We start from the raw sequence: 12,262 nt of genomic DNA on the forward strand, positions 1-12,262 counted from the left end.
ATTCACTTCACCTGACAAAGGGGCAGCACTCCAAAAGCTTGTGATTTCCAATCAACCTGTCGGACTATAACTTGGTGTCATGTGACTTATGACTTTGTCCATCTCAGTCCAACACCGGCACCTCCACACTAACAGAAATCCGTTTAGGAAAATTCAATTGACCTAACATTCTCAGGTTCTGTGCAGTTCTGGAGTCCAGATTTTAGGAAGGATGTTGCAGGGCCCACTTGTGGTGCAGTGGTAGTGTCTCTACCCCTGGATCAAGAGACCCAGATTCAAGTCCCACCTCCTCTTTATTTGACCATAGGCTGGCAATGACATTACAACCAAGTCTATTGCTCTTCTGACATAAATAAAACAAATGATGGTGGATTCTGGAAATCTAAAACAAACCTCCCAAAGTGGTGCAGAAACTCAGCAGATCGGGCAGCTTCTGTGGAGAAAGAAACACAGAGATGGTTTGTGTCCAGTTTTCAACTGACAATTACAATTATTTTACCACCTGAATGACCTTGGGGCCTTATTTATAAAACTATGGATACTGACACCAGAGAAGGTGTTCACCTGTCCCAAGGAGATTGTGCCTACTTGGGGTGGCACAGTGGTTAGCACTGCTGCCTCACAGTGCCAGGGACCTGGGTTCAAGACCCACCCTCGGGTGACTGTCTGTGTGGCGTTTACACGTTCTGTGTCTGTATGGGTTTCTTCTGGATGCTCTAGTTTCCTCCCACAATCCAAAGATATACAGGTCAGGTGAATTGGCCATGCTAAATTGCCTGAAGTGTTAGGTGTGTTAGTCAGGGGTAAATATAGGATACAGGAATGGGTCTGGATGGGTTACTCTTCGCAGGGTCGGTGTGGACTTGTTGGGCCGAAGGGCCTGTTTCCATATTGTAAGAAATCTAATCTCTGCAGAACAACTGAAAACTAATGCTGTCTGCATGGCCGTACATTCTCCTACATGACTCAGTATGGGCCATGTGAACCTGTTATTGTTGTTTTTGTTTTAAAAGTGTAATAATTATTGATTGTAAAATGTTGAGAATTTAATTTAATGTTAATGTGTTCAAAATCAAAAGTGGTTTTGATGCAGTAAATTGTTTCCATGGCAGGAGGGTCAGCATGGTCAATGTAAGCTGACTAACCAAGAAATCCAGAGAGAAATAAGGAGAAATGTATGTATGGAGGAGTGATTCTTTTAAAGAAAATTGTCAAGTTGCTATGATCTGGCATGTGGGGTCTGAAAGGTAGTGCAATCTGATTCACTAGTCACATTCAAAAGAGAATTGGATGTATACTTGAATTGAAGACATTTACTGGGCTATGGACAAAGAATGAGTCAGTGAGGATAAAAGGTTAGCTCTTTTAAAGAGCTGACTGGCCTTCTCCCGTACTGAATGATCCTGTAATGAACAGTTTGATCATGCCGGCCTGACTGCTCCAGACTGCAAGACAGCAGCCAACCCCGCGACTGTCTTCCTTGGAGCATTATTGTCCCAAAGGCTCTAGGCAGCACCCAGTGACACCCACAGGGGCTGAGCTCACCTCCGGCCCCATTCAGGACTTTGCATGTTCAAATAACAATGCATCAGTGACGCAGCTGCAGCCTAGTATCAGAATTGGAAATTGTACCCTGGTTGAATATCCAATCCCCTGTACTGTTCACTTGTGGAGCGTTTTTAGAAAGAGTAATTTGTACAATTTCTGACTTCATGAGGGTGTGACTTAATGTAAAGTGGTCCCAGTGCAGCAATAGGCATAAATATTCATTCTGAATATTAACCATATTAATGTTTAATTATTTAAATAATTAACTTTTTTCTCATTTCTTCTTGATGGAAAGCTCAATATCTCCTGAACATAATTTCTTGGATGAACCTCATACCTTTCCCTTGTCTTTTGCATGTCTTAAGTGAGAAGGTCTTGCCCTTGAGGAGCTGAACACGTACTCTCGGGTGATCTTTCCATGAACTGAGCACTGAGGGAGACCTTTACTTTTGGAGCTGATGAGGTAGTTATCAGATGGCTGAGGGGCAGCCACTCAGACTTTGTCATTGGGGCAGATGATCCTCCTGCTCAGATTTTGTAATCAATCTGCTCAGATACATCGCTACATACCTCTGGAGCAGGTGGGATTTGGTGGCAGGTGTCCTGGCCCAGAAACAAAAACAGAAGTTGCTGGAAAAGTTCAGCAAGTCTGGCAATATCTGTGAAGCGAAATCAGAGTTAGCATTTCAGGTCCAGTGACCCTTCCCCAGAACTGGACCTGCCACTGCCTGCCCCAATCCTCCTATTTATAATGAGTTTAATTGCCTGTTAACATGATACAAGATGAACCACTCATGAGCATTAATAGGATGAGGCACTTGGCTTAATAGCAAGATGCACTTCAATGCATGATAGCAATAGACAACTTATATATTTGCTGCTTATGAGTAATTGGAATGACTATCAGGAATCAGATAAATCTCAACTGACCCTGTTGGGATTCAGAACAGGACTGCGCCTCCACTCAGGATTGTGTGACATTGCTCAATTGGGTGGGTTCAAATGCAATCTCCATCATTTACCCTTTTACACCCATGATCTTACACAACATCTTCCCCAAAGAATTTTCCTGTGGTCTTCCAGTTCCTCAGTACTTAACACAGCTGGGCAGCACAGTAGCTCAGTGGTCAGCACTGCTAACTCACAGTGCCAGGACCCAGGTTCAGATTCCAGCCTTGGGTGACTGTCTGTGTGGAGCTTACATATTCTCCTCGTGTCTGTGTGGGTTTCCTCCAATGATCCAAAGATGTGAAGTTTAAGTGAATTAGCAATGCTAAATTGTTCAGAGATGTGTAGGTTAGGTGCATTGGTCAGGAATAAATGTAGAGTAATGGGGTTTGGTGGGATACTTTCGGAAGGTCAGTATGGGCATGTTGGACCGAAGGGCCTGATTTCACATTTAGGGGTTCTATCCCCTAGATACATGCTCCTTTTGTATAGAATATAACACATTAATATTCTGTCTGGAATATTCTCAACTCTGGCAGTGAGTGGTACTGGTGATCAGAGGTCACTTGTGCATTAATGGAATGGAATCTTTTTCTATTGATGAACTCTGCTGCATTGTGGAAAAGACCTCTCAGCGTGATATGTGTAAGGTCTATCGTATCCTGCATTTTTGGGTAAGCCAGCAATGTTTCAGAGTCCTACTGCCCAGGCTATGATACTGACTGAATAACGAGATGAATTCATAGAGTCATAGAAACCAGCATAGAAACCAGACCCTTTGATACAACCAGCCTATTCAGCCTCTCCCTATAGCTCAAAACCTCCAACCCCGGCAATCCTTGTAAGTCTTTTCTGAACCCCTTCAAGTTTTAAAGCATCCTTCCTATAGGAGGAAAACCAGAATTGAATGCAATATTCCACAAGTGGCCTAACCGATGTCCTGTACAGCCGCAACATGACCTCCCAACCCTTATACAAAGAAAGCATACCAAATACCTTCTTCACTATCCTATCGACTTATCTACCTACTTTCAAAGAACCATCAACCTGCAGCCCAAAATCTTTTTGTTCAGCAACTTCCAGAACTAGAGGGTATAGATTTAGAGTGAGGGGGCAAATTTTAACATTTAAATTTAGACATAAGGGGCAACTTTTTCATGCAGAGGATGGTGTGTGTATAGAACGAGCTGCTAGAGGAAGTGGTGGAGGCCTGTACAGTTACAACATTTAAAAGGCATCTAGATGGATGTATGAATAGGAAGGGTTTTGAGGGATATGGGGCCAAGTGCTGGCGAATGGGACTAGATTAGGTTAGGATATCTGGTCAATATAGACGAGTTGGACTGAAGGGCCCGGTTCCATTCCGTACATCTCAATGACTCTATAACTCTATGACCACCTTGAGCTGAGACTCTGACTGCCCTCCTTACCATTAAGTCCTTTCACTACCCTTTGGTGATGCTCACCATCCTGCTGCACAGTCCTCCTATTCAGGCAATGGTGGTGTTGACCATTTCTTTCCCCTACTTCCTGCAGCATCCCTTGCCCTCCCCTTCACTACTGTCTCTCCCACTTTACTTATCGAGCTCATCCTCCTATAACTGTCCTTTTCCCCTCTTCGCCCCAGGATGCTGCCTACAATCTCCAGCATTGAACTCTACATCTCCCTTCCCCAATAATGGCGCCTGATATACACTGTTTAACGTTCATTCCACTGGCACCCAGGCTTGAAGAGGGCATACTCCCCAGACTGTTAGACACCCCATCACAAAGTCCCCGTGACCAATATGGCACAATTAAAACCAAAACAAAACCTTCACACAATGCCCTTAACCAGTAAAACTTCAAAACTGCAAAACAAAACCCTAAGCAGCCGCGCTGTTACCTGGCTGACTGGACTAATGCTGTGCTTGTAAACATAGGAATAGAAGTAGGCCATTCAGCCCCTTGAGTCTGTTCTGCCATTCAAAGAGATCGTGGTTGATCTGTGGCCCAACTCTAATTGTTGAAGACTTTAACCTTTTAAGTTATATAAAAAATAGGCCAAATTTGTATAATGTCTCCTCATGAAGTCCAGGTATCATTCTTGTAAACTTAATGAATAAAGCTCCCTCCACCCATTTGCAGGTTCTCCCAGGTTCTGCTATGGCCTAGTCAGTGTTCCTTAATCAGACAGCTGGACGCTGCAGAGAAACCCCGAAGGAGCGATTAAAAAACAAACTTGATTTGGAACGCAGAGCAGCGATTCTCCATTGTGATTCACCCTGGAAGTCTGTGACTACTGCTGCACTGTAAACAATACCCCTCCAAATTGCATCCATGTTTTCCCAAACCGAATGCACTCATCAATTGGTGAGCAGTGTAGGGAAGGCCATTTGACACCTGCAATTTAGGGTAGTTATGGTAACAAGCCCGAGGACCATGCCAAGTTTTCTGAACAATGCGTGGACTTCCAGCTGCTAATGCCTACTTCCTTCTACCTCCATGAAGCTTATATTCCCACCCATTTCCACTGGTCTTCTGACTTTAGCGGACCCTTCATTTTTGCATCACCCCATGCGGCACGATCTTTAGATGCCTCAACTCTGACAGTTTGTAACTTGGAAACCTTTGGAGAGGGGACTCCTGTGATGCTAGGCCAGAAGCCTGGATTCTTAGTGGTGTCGGTGAGGTGGTGATGGCAGAACTAGGGTCGCCAGGGGCATAGGCGTTGTCATTGCTGTTCCTGGAGCAGGATTCCTTGAGAACATTGCAGATGCCCTGGAGCTGTGCTTGAGAACCAGTTTGAACAGAAAGTGAACTCTTATTGAAGTTACTTATATTTGTAACTCAAAATGGTGCTGGATTGGGACGACAAAACACTTTTCCCTGTACCTTTAAGATATATGTGGCAATAAATAAATCATTCATTCATCATTGATTCACTACGTTTTTAACCTCCCACCCCCCACCCTTCCTCTGTGCTTCAAAAACCTTCCGTAAACCTAATTTCTGACCAAGCTTTGTCTTTTTCCATTCTGTGGCATCTATTCGCTTATACTTACTGCTCCCTTTAAAAATGTCAGGTGGTTTCCACATGATGTCGGTGGTTTTCACACAGGATGAATGAGTTGTACACGCAGGTTATAATCTGGAGCTCTGGTTAGTAATGATAGAGGCTCAAATGTGTGTGTGTTTCTCTCTCTCTCTATCACATGGTTGGCCAGGAATATCTCCTGTTCTTGTCATCTGCCAATAGATGGTTGGAAAGTTTAAGAAATTAATTCTCAACTGGTTTGGCCACAAAGTGAATACCATCTCCTTAGCCCTCAAGTCCTAGAGTGGGATTTTATCCTGGAGATTTTGTTTCAGAGACAGGGACCCTGCACACAAGACTTCCATAGAAGTTATTGTAGGACTTACAGTGAAGGAACACATTAAGAGAAGACATATACCTCAGTCAAATCATTACACCAATACAATGTGTAAATTGCACTACTTGAAAGAAAGAAGACCTGAAATGAAACTTTCACTGAATGCTCAAGGTATAGCAAACTAATTCAAACATCCGATCATTTAAATATTTACATGATGAATTTAAGGTTCACTTACAAGTTGAAGTCAAGTGATAAGTCTAATCACACTCTCACCACCTGGATTAAAACCTCTGCAGTTACTAATGATATTCTCTTCTCTAACCCCAGCCTGGGTGCCTCAGGAAAACCACGTTTTCCCTTAAACATCATTGAGAAACTGTTACTCTTTTTGATTAAGACACCGCAAATTCAAGTCTAGTTTTATTTTCTAATTTTCTGGAATGCTACTATCTGGGGGCTAATGTCTGCTTGCATTTCAGCTGTAGACCTGGGTTTGCATACAATCCAGATTCACAGCTTCAGTGCAAAAATTGGCTTGGAAATTCTCAATCCAGTCTGAAGATAGAATGGCACTAATTCCACTTTGAGTTGCTACAGGCTGGTCGATATCAGGCTAGGAAAGAAAGGTGTTACATTGGGCATTAATCACAGGTGGGGCTTGAGATTTGATGCCAGGTTCTTAGGACCCAGGGTCCATGTGATTTTCCTATCGTGTGCCCTATGTGAGAGCGCTTACACGTAGCACTGCCTAAAAAAAAATGAGAAACATCCCATTCCCTGACACGGTTACGGCAAGTTTTAATGGTTAAACAACCCTTGCAATTTCTTTGCATCTACCTCACTGCTATCCTCCCCATGGACTGTCATTTAAGCTGCACTGCTGAACAGGCAAGATGACCACTGGCCAAATACTGGCGTGGTCTTTGTTTCCATATGCTGCTGTCGACAATGGAGAGAATGAGGAAACCTCCAGGCCAAGCTGATAGCAAAACCTTAGGGCCAGAAAGTCACTTTTAAACATTTGAAATTCCGAATCCTTTGGACCAACAGAACCAACGTGCCCACTATCTCAGTTTCAGTAGGACTGTGCTGCTGGGATGGACTCTTGACCTTCGGTTCTCAGCATCTGTGCACAGACAAGGTGATCTTCCTCCAGCAGACGGCACTCGTGAGGTTGACATCTCCATCTCGGTTTTCATTGGTCATCAGCTCTAGCCTCCACACTGCCCTCTCCCCTGTCACTGGCTTTCTGACAGCCCTTCTGGCCCCAGCTCTGACCTGCGAGCCAACACCTTCCCCCCACCAACTCATACTCGAAGGTTTCCCTTAACCTATCCCTGAGAGTTTGTCAACCTGAAGGGGACCAATAGTGATGGACCTTGATTCCTCTCTTATCATCTTCTGCTGGAAATGCACCCTTTGGCGAATTCTTCGGTCGCTGCCTTTTGTGTAATCATGTGTACACTTCCTGTCGATGTTTTCTGAGTTTCCGGCAAAGAGTTTGGAGTGTTGCTTACACCCAAATGTAGGTTGTTGTTGTTACTTGGAACTCTTGATTGTGACTTCCATTCCCATCACCTAAGAGTTTAATAGATCCTGAAATTGGCAGAGCAGTGCCCTCAGTCTCAAACTCTTTTATAAAAGAGATGGAAGTCATGATTTGGAGGTGCTGGTGTTGGACTGGGGTAGAGAAAGTTAAAAATTGCACAGCACCAGGTTATAGTCCAACAGGTTTATTTGGAAGCACTAGCTTTCGGAGCACTGCCTCTTCATCAGGTGGTTGTCAACCACCTGATCAGGACAACCACCTGATAAAGAGGAGGCACTTCGAAAGCCTAGTGCTTCCAAATAAACCTGTTGGACTATAACCTGGTGTTGTGCAATGTTTAACTTTATAAAAGAGAATTTTCTTCTTCTTCAAATCCAGGTTTGCCAGGCAACCAAGGTGGTCAGAAAATGGTGAACTGTACAGTGTTTTAGCATGTGCTCCACCAGCTGGGGACCCCAGTCAGAAGCAGAAAGAGTCTTTATTTTTCTCTTTAGTGGATTGCTTTGGAGTTGGTAGACTGCAGGCTAATGCAGTCAGTCAGAAAAACTGACTGCAACCGACATAACTCCACAGAGGCCGGTATTCTGTCACCAAGCCTCCCTTTACTTACACGTGGAGGGTCCTTGACACTGATTCAGTGCCCTCAGAGCCAGCTCCCAAAGTGACACAGAACCTCTGATACTCATGTCTATATCTGTCAGTCAGGATTCGATGATTAGATCAGATTAACAGCGCCAATCAGAGAACTCATATTCTATGACCTTATTAAAATCTATACAGCAACCTTTCCAGAAATCTCACGTATCAGATGGAATTGTACCTGATCATTTTGGTTACTCCTTGCACACTTGGCAGCATATGTCCTATTAGTCATTGAACGTCGTGTTCCTGAAGGGCTGTATTGGCACAGAGATGCAGTGACCCATTGTCTGATGTTCAATGCTAGCACGGCCACCTTTAGTAATAACCTGTTGAAATCAAAACGTTTCAACATTCTCAAAAATTGTGGGGCATCCTGAATCTCAACTCATCATTCAATGACCGTTTAAACTTAAGCCATAGGAATATAGGGAGTTGAAATAATCTCTGTGCCTGCTTTATTAAAAAGGGTAGCTGTCCTTGTCGGATAAACAGCTAAAATGTCTTTGTTAAAGGAGATGACACATTACTTTGCTTATTGCTAATAATTTATCTCAAACTAGAAAGTTCATTCATGTGGTACCTATACTGAAGTTCATTTTGCTGCAGGAACTGAGGTACTTCTGAATGAAGAGCTTCTCATATTGGGAATGCCATTCCCCCGTGATTTTTATTCTCTTGAGGATAATTGTGGGCTTGTCAATTAGCTTTGCTCGCAGATTCCAAATGCAGCTTATGTGACAGGAGTGCTGGAGAAGGAAAACTGATCCTACCTTTTTTCAGTGACTGCAGTGATTCATTAATGTAAGACAGCACAGCAACAGATGGATTTCAGAACCTAGGATCCAACATCTTTCATTTCTGCTGCAACCGAAATAGATTGTGTATTAATAGACGATTAATGAAATTACAGGGACATGTGGCTTTCAAGCATGTGACTTCTGAGCCTGTGATTATATTAGCATCAGTGAGAAATGAGCCACTTACAATGACACGCCTGGAATAGTCATCCATTCATGGCACTTAAATAGCTAACTAGCTACTTAATCATGGGCAATGTCAAAGGCTTGAGTAATCTGACAGTGCAGAAAAAAAAGAAATCAGAAGCTAGCAGAGAAAAATCATTTTATTGACAGCTCTGTCAAACAGAGCCGTGGAATTATAGAGGGTTAGATCCTACAGCAGACTGGGTGGGCAGTTAGGGGGTCAATTGGTGGAGTCAAGGTCAGACTGTTCCGAATCTTGAACCTGCCCTGAATGTGTCATCAGTGACTCACTCATCTGTGATTTTCATGACAGCAGCTAATTAAAGGCCTTGGAGAGAGGCTCACCATCCAATTTAGGACAGCAGGCAAACCCTTAAAGATAGAAGACTAGTTTCAAGGCTGGCTTGAAAGGATGAGCAGGTATGATTGGAAGTATTGGGTGCCATGGACAGCATGGTGGCTCAGTGATTCGCAGTGCTGTCTCAAGGCGTCAGGAACTCGGGTTCAATTTCAAACTTGTGTGATCTGTGTGGAGTTTGCACATTCCCCCTGTGTCTGCGTGGGTTTCCTCCAGGTGCTCTGGTTTCCTTCCACAATCCAAAGATGTGTAGGTTAGGTGAATTGGCCATGCTAAATTATCCCATAGTGTCCTGGATGTGCAGGCTGGGTGGGTTAGCCATGGAAATTACAAGGTTACAGGGATAGGATGAGGGCAGATTGAACTTTGAGGAGTGGAGGTTTTCAGAGTTGGATCAGGGATGTCAGGGGCAAGTGCCTTTCAATACTCCTGTCTCCCTTCCCAATTCTGTGTTCTCCTATCAAGCACAAGTTCCCTAGGGGAGTACTGACTTCAACAGGGCGACAATGGAGTTAGGCCAGATAGGGCCAGATAGACCAAGGGTTGACAGGAAATGCTGTGGTGGAACAATGGGCTATTTTCAAAAAAAAGATGGTTCAGGTAAAGTCAGGTTATATTCCCTCACAGGGGAAAGGTTAAGCAAACAAAATCTCCTTGGATGAAAAAGCAATAGAAATTAAATTAGAGGAGAAAATGTCCTTTTGATAGGTGTCGGATTGCAAGTACACTTGAGAACCAAATAGACTGCAGGAGGTTCCAACGACAAGTGAAAAGACAAATCTGACAAGCAAAGGGGGAATTAGGTGACAAAACAAAGGGAATTTCCAAGGTCTTTTATTGACATGTAAACAATAAAAAGGTGAAAGGAAAGCTACAACTGGTTAGGCACCAGAAAGGGGATTTGTATATAGAAGCAAGAACTACGGGGAAGGTAGATTAGATTAGATTAGATTAGATTACTTACAGTGTGGAAATAGGCCTTTCGGCCCAACAAGTCCACACCGACCCGCCGAAGCGCAACCCACCCATACCCCTACATTTACCCATTTAGCCTAACACTACGGGCAATTTAGCATGGCCAATTCACCTGACCCTGCACATCTTTGTGACTGTGGGAGGAAACCGGAGCCCCCGGAGGAAACCCACGCAGACACGGGGAGAACGTGCAAACTCCACACAGTCAGTCGCCTGAGTCGGGAATTGAACCCGGGTCTCTGGCGCTGTGAGGCAGCAGTGCTAACCACTGTGCCACCGTGCCGCCCACTATTCATGTAGTCACATGAATACTTTGCATCTGCCTTAATCTATGAGGCAGTTGCTGTCCAAAATCAGTCAATAGAAGGGTTTAAAACTGACAAGGAGAAGGTATAGGATGAGTTGCTTAGAGTTGATTAAGCAGTGAAACCAGATTAGATGTATTCAGGAATGCTGAAGAAAATGCAAGTGGAAATTGCAGGGGCACTGAGAACAAACTTTTCTAGACTTGAAGATGGTGCTGGAGAGTTGGAAAACTGCATGCCTTACAGCCTTCATCAAAGAAATCTTGAAAAGATAGGCCCAGCAGATACCAACCAGTCAATTTAACATCCGTGGTGGGAAAACTTACAGATTCAATTATTTGGGATGAAAAGAATAATCACATGAAAAGATATTGATTGATTCAAAAGTCTCACCCTGGATTTATTAAAAGAAAATGATGTCTAACTAGTTTGAATTCTTTGATGAAGTAACAGTGAAGGTTGATTAGCGTAAGGCTGAAAGGTATAGTGTACATGAACTTCCAAAAGGTATTAATACAGTGCCATATAACAGATTTGTGAGGAATATTATAGATCATGGAATAAACGGGACAGTAGGAATGTAGATAGAAAATTGACTGAGAGATAAGAAACAGAGAGTAACAGTTAATGGAGTTTTTTGGGCTGGAGGAAAGCTGGCAGTGAAGTACCCCAAGGGTAGGATTAGAATCCATGCTATTCCTGATATATGTTAATGATCTAGATCTTGGAATGCAGGAGACAGTTTCAAAGTTCGTGGAGGATAAAGGGTATCTGGATGGGTACATAAATAGGAAGGGTTTCGAGGAAAAAGGGACTAGGTCAGATTGGGATGTCTGTTTGGCACAAATGAATTGGATCAAAGGGTCTGTTTCTGTGCTGTGTGAGTCTATGACAGTATACAACTTCCAAAGGACATTGACACATTGGTAGAATATGTAGCTCGATGCAGATGAAGTTTAATGTGAGGTAATACGTTTGGTCCAAAGAAATTGAAAGACAGTATAAAATATAACGAGTTATGAGGTAGGGTCACTGGACCCAAAACATTAACCCTGCTTTCTCTCCACAGATATATATTTTTAAAATCATTCACAGGATAAAGGCATCACTGGCTCGGCAGCATTTATTACCCAGCCCTAATTGCCCAGAAGGCTGTTAAGAGTCAACCACATTGCAATGGGTATGGAGTCACATGTAGACCAGATTGGGTAAAGATGGCAGTTTCCTTCCCTAAAGGATGTTAGTGAACCAGGTGGGTATTTCCTGATAATTGATTCATGATCATTATATTAAATTCAAATTCCGCCATCTATAGTGGCAGGATTTAAACCCAGGTGCCCAGAACAGTATCTGGGTCTCTGGGTTAACAGTCCACTGACTATCACCTCTCCAGATTCTGCCAGATCAGGTGAGTTTCTCCAGCAATTTCTGTTGTTGAAATAAATAGAGTTCAGTATTGGCAGGAGCAGGGCATTGATGTGCATGTACAGTGGTCATTAAAAGTGGTAGTACAGGTCAAAGGAGCTGTTAATAAAACATATAGTGTTCCAAGTATCATATGTAGAGTATAGAATACAAGAACAGAGAGGTTATGCTGA

At 43.3% G+C, this 12,262-nt stretch overlaps 1 long non-coding RNA gene across 2 annotated transcripts; it reads right to left on the bottom strand.

The window, feature by feature from the left end:
- Positions 1-1,856: 1,856 nt before the first annotated feature.
- LOC122559536 (uncharacterized) lies at positions 1,857-8,904 on the bottom strand. 2 transcript variants are annotated; one of them, XR_015759606.1, is made up of 4 exons: positions 8,814-8,890; positions 8,222-8,369; positions 5,541-5,724; positions 1,857-2,207 (listed from the first exon to the last, which is right to left on the bottom strand). It is a non-coding gene; the product is annotated as an uncharacterized LOC122559536 (long non-coding RNA). The 2 variants fall into 2 exon arrangements; XR_006314456.2 differs by lacking the exon at positions 8,222-8,369 and having other exon boundaries at positions 8,814-8,904.
- Positions 8,905-12,262: the final 3,358 nt, after the last annotated feature.

This window comes from Chiloscyllium plagiosum, unplaced genomic scaffold (assembly GCF_037043375.1).
Source record: "Chiloscyllium plagiosum isolate Xiang-an unplaced genomic scaffold, Cpla_swu_hap1 HiC_scaffold_1, whole genome shotgun sequence".
Lineage (NCBI taxonomy): Eukaryota > Metazoa > Chordata > Chondrichthyes > Orectolobiformes > Hemiscylliidae > Chiloscyllium > Chiloscyllium plagiosum.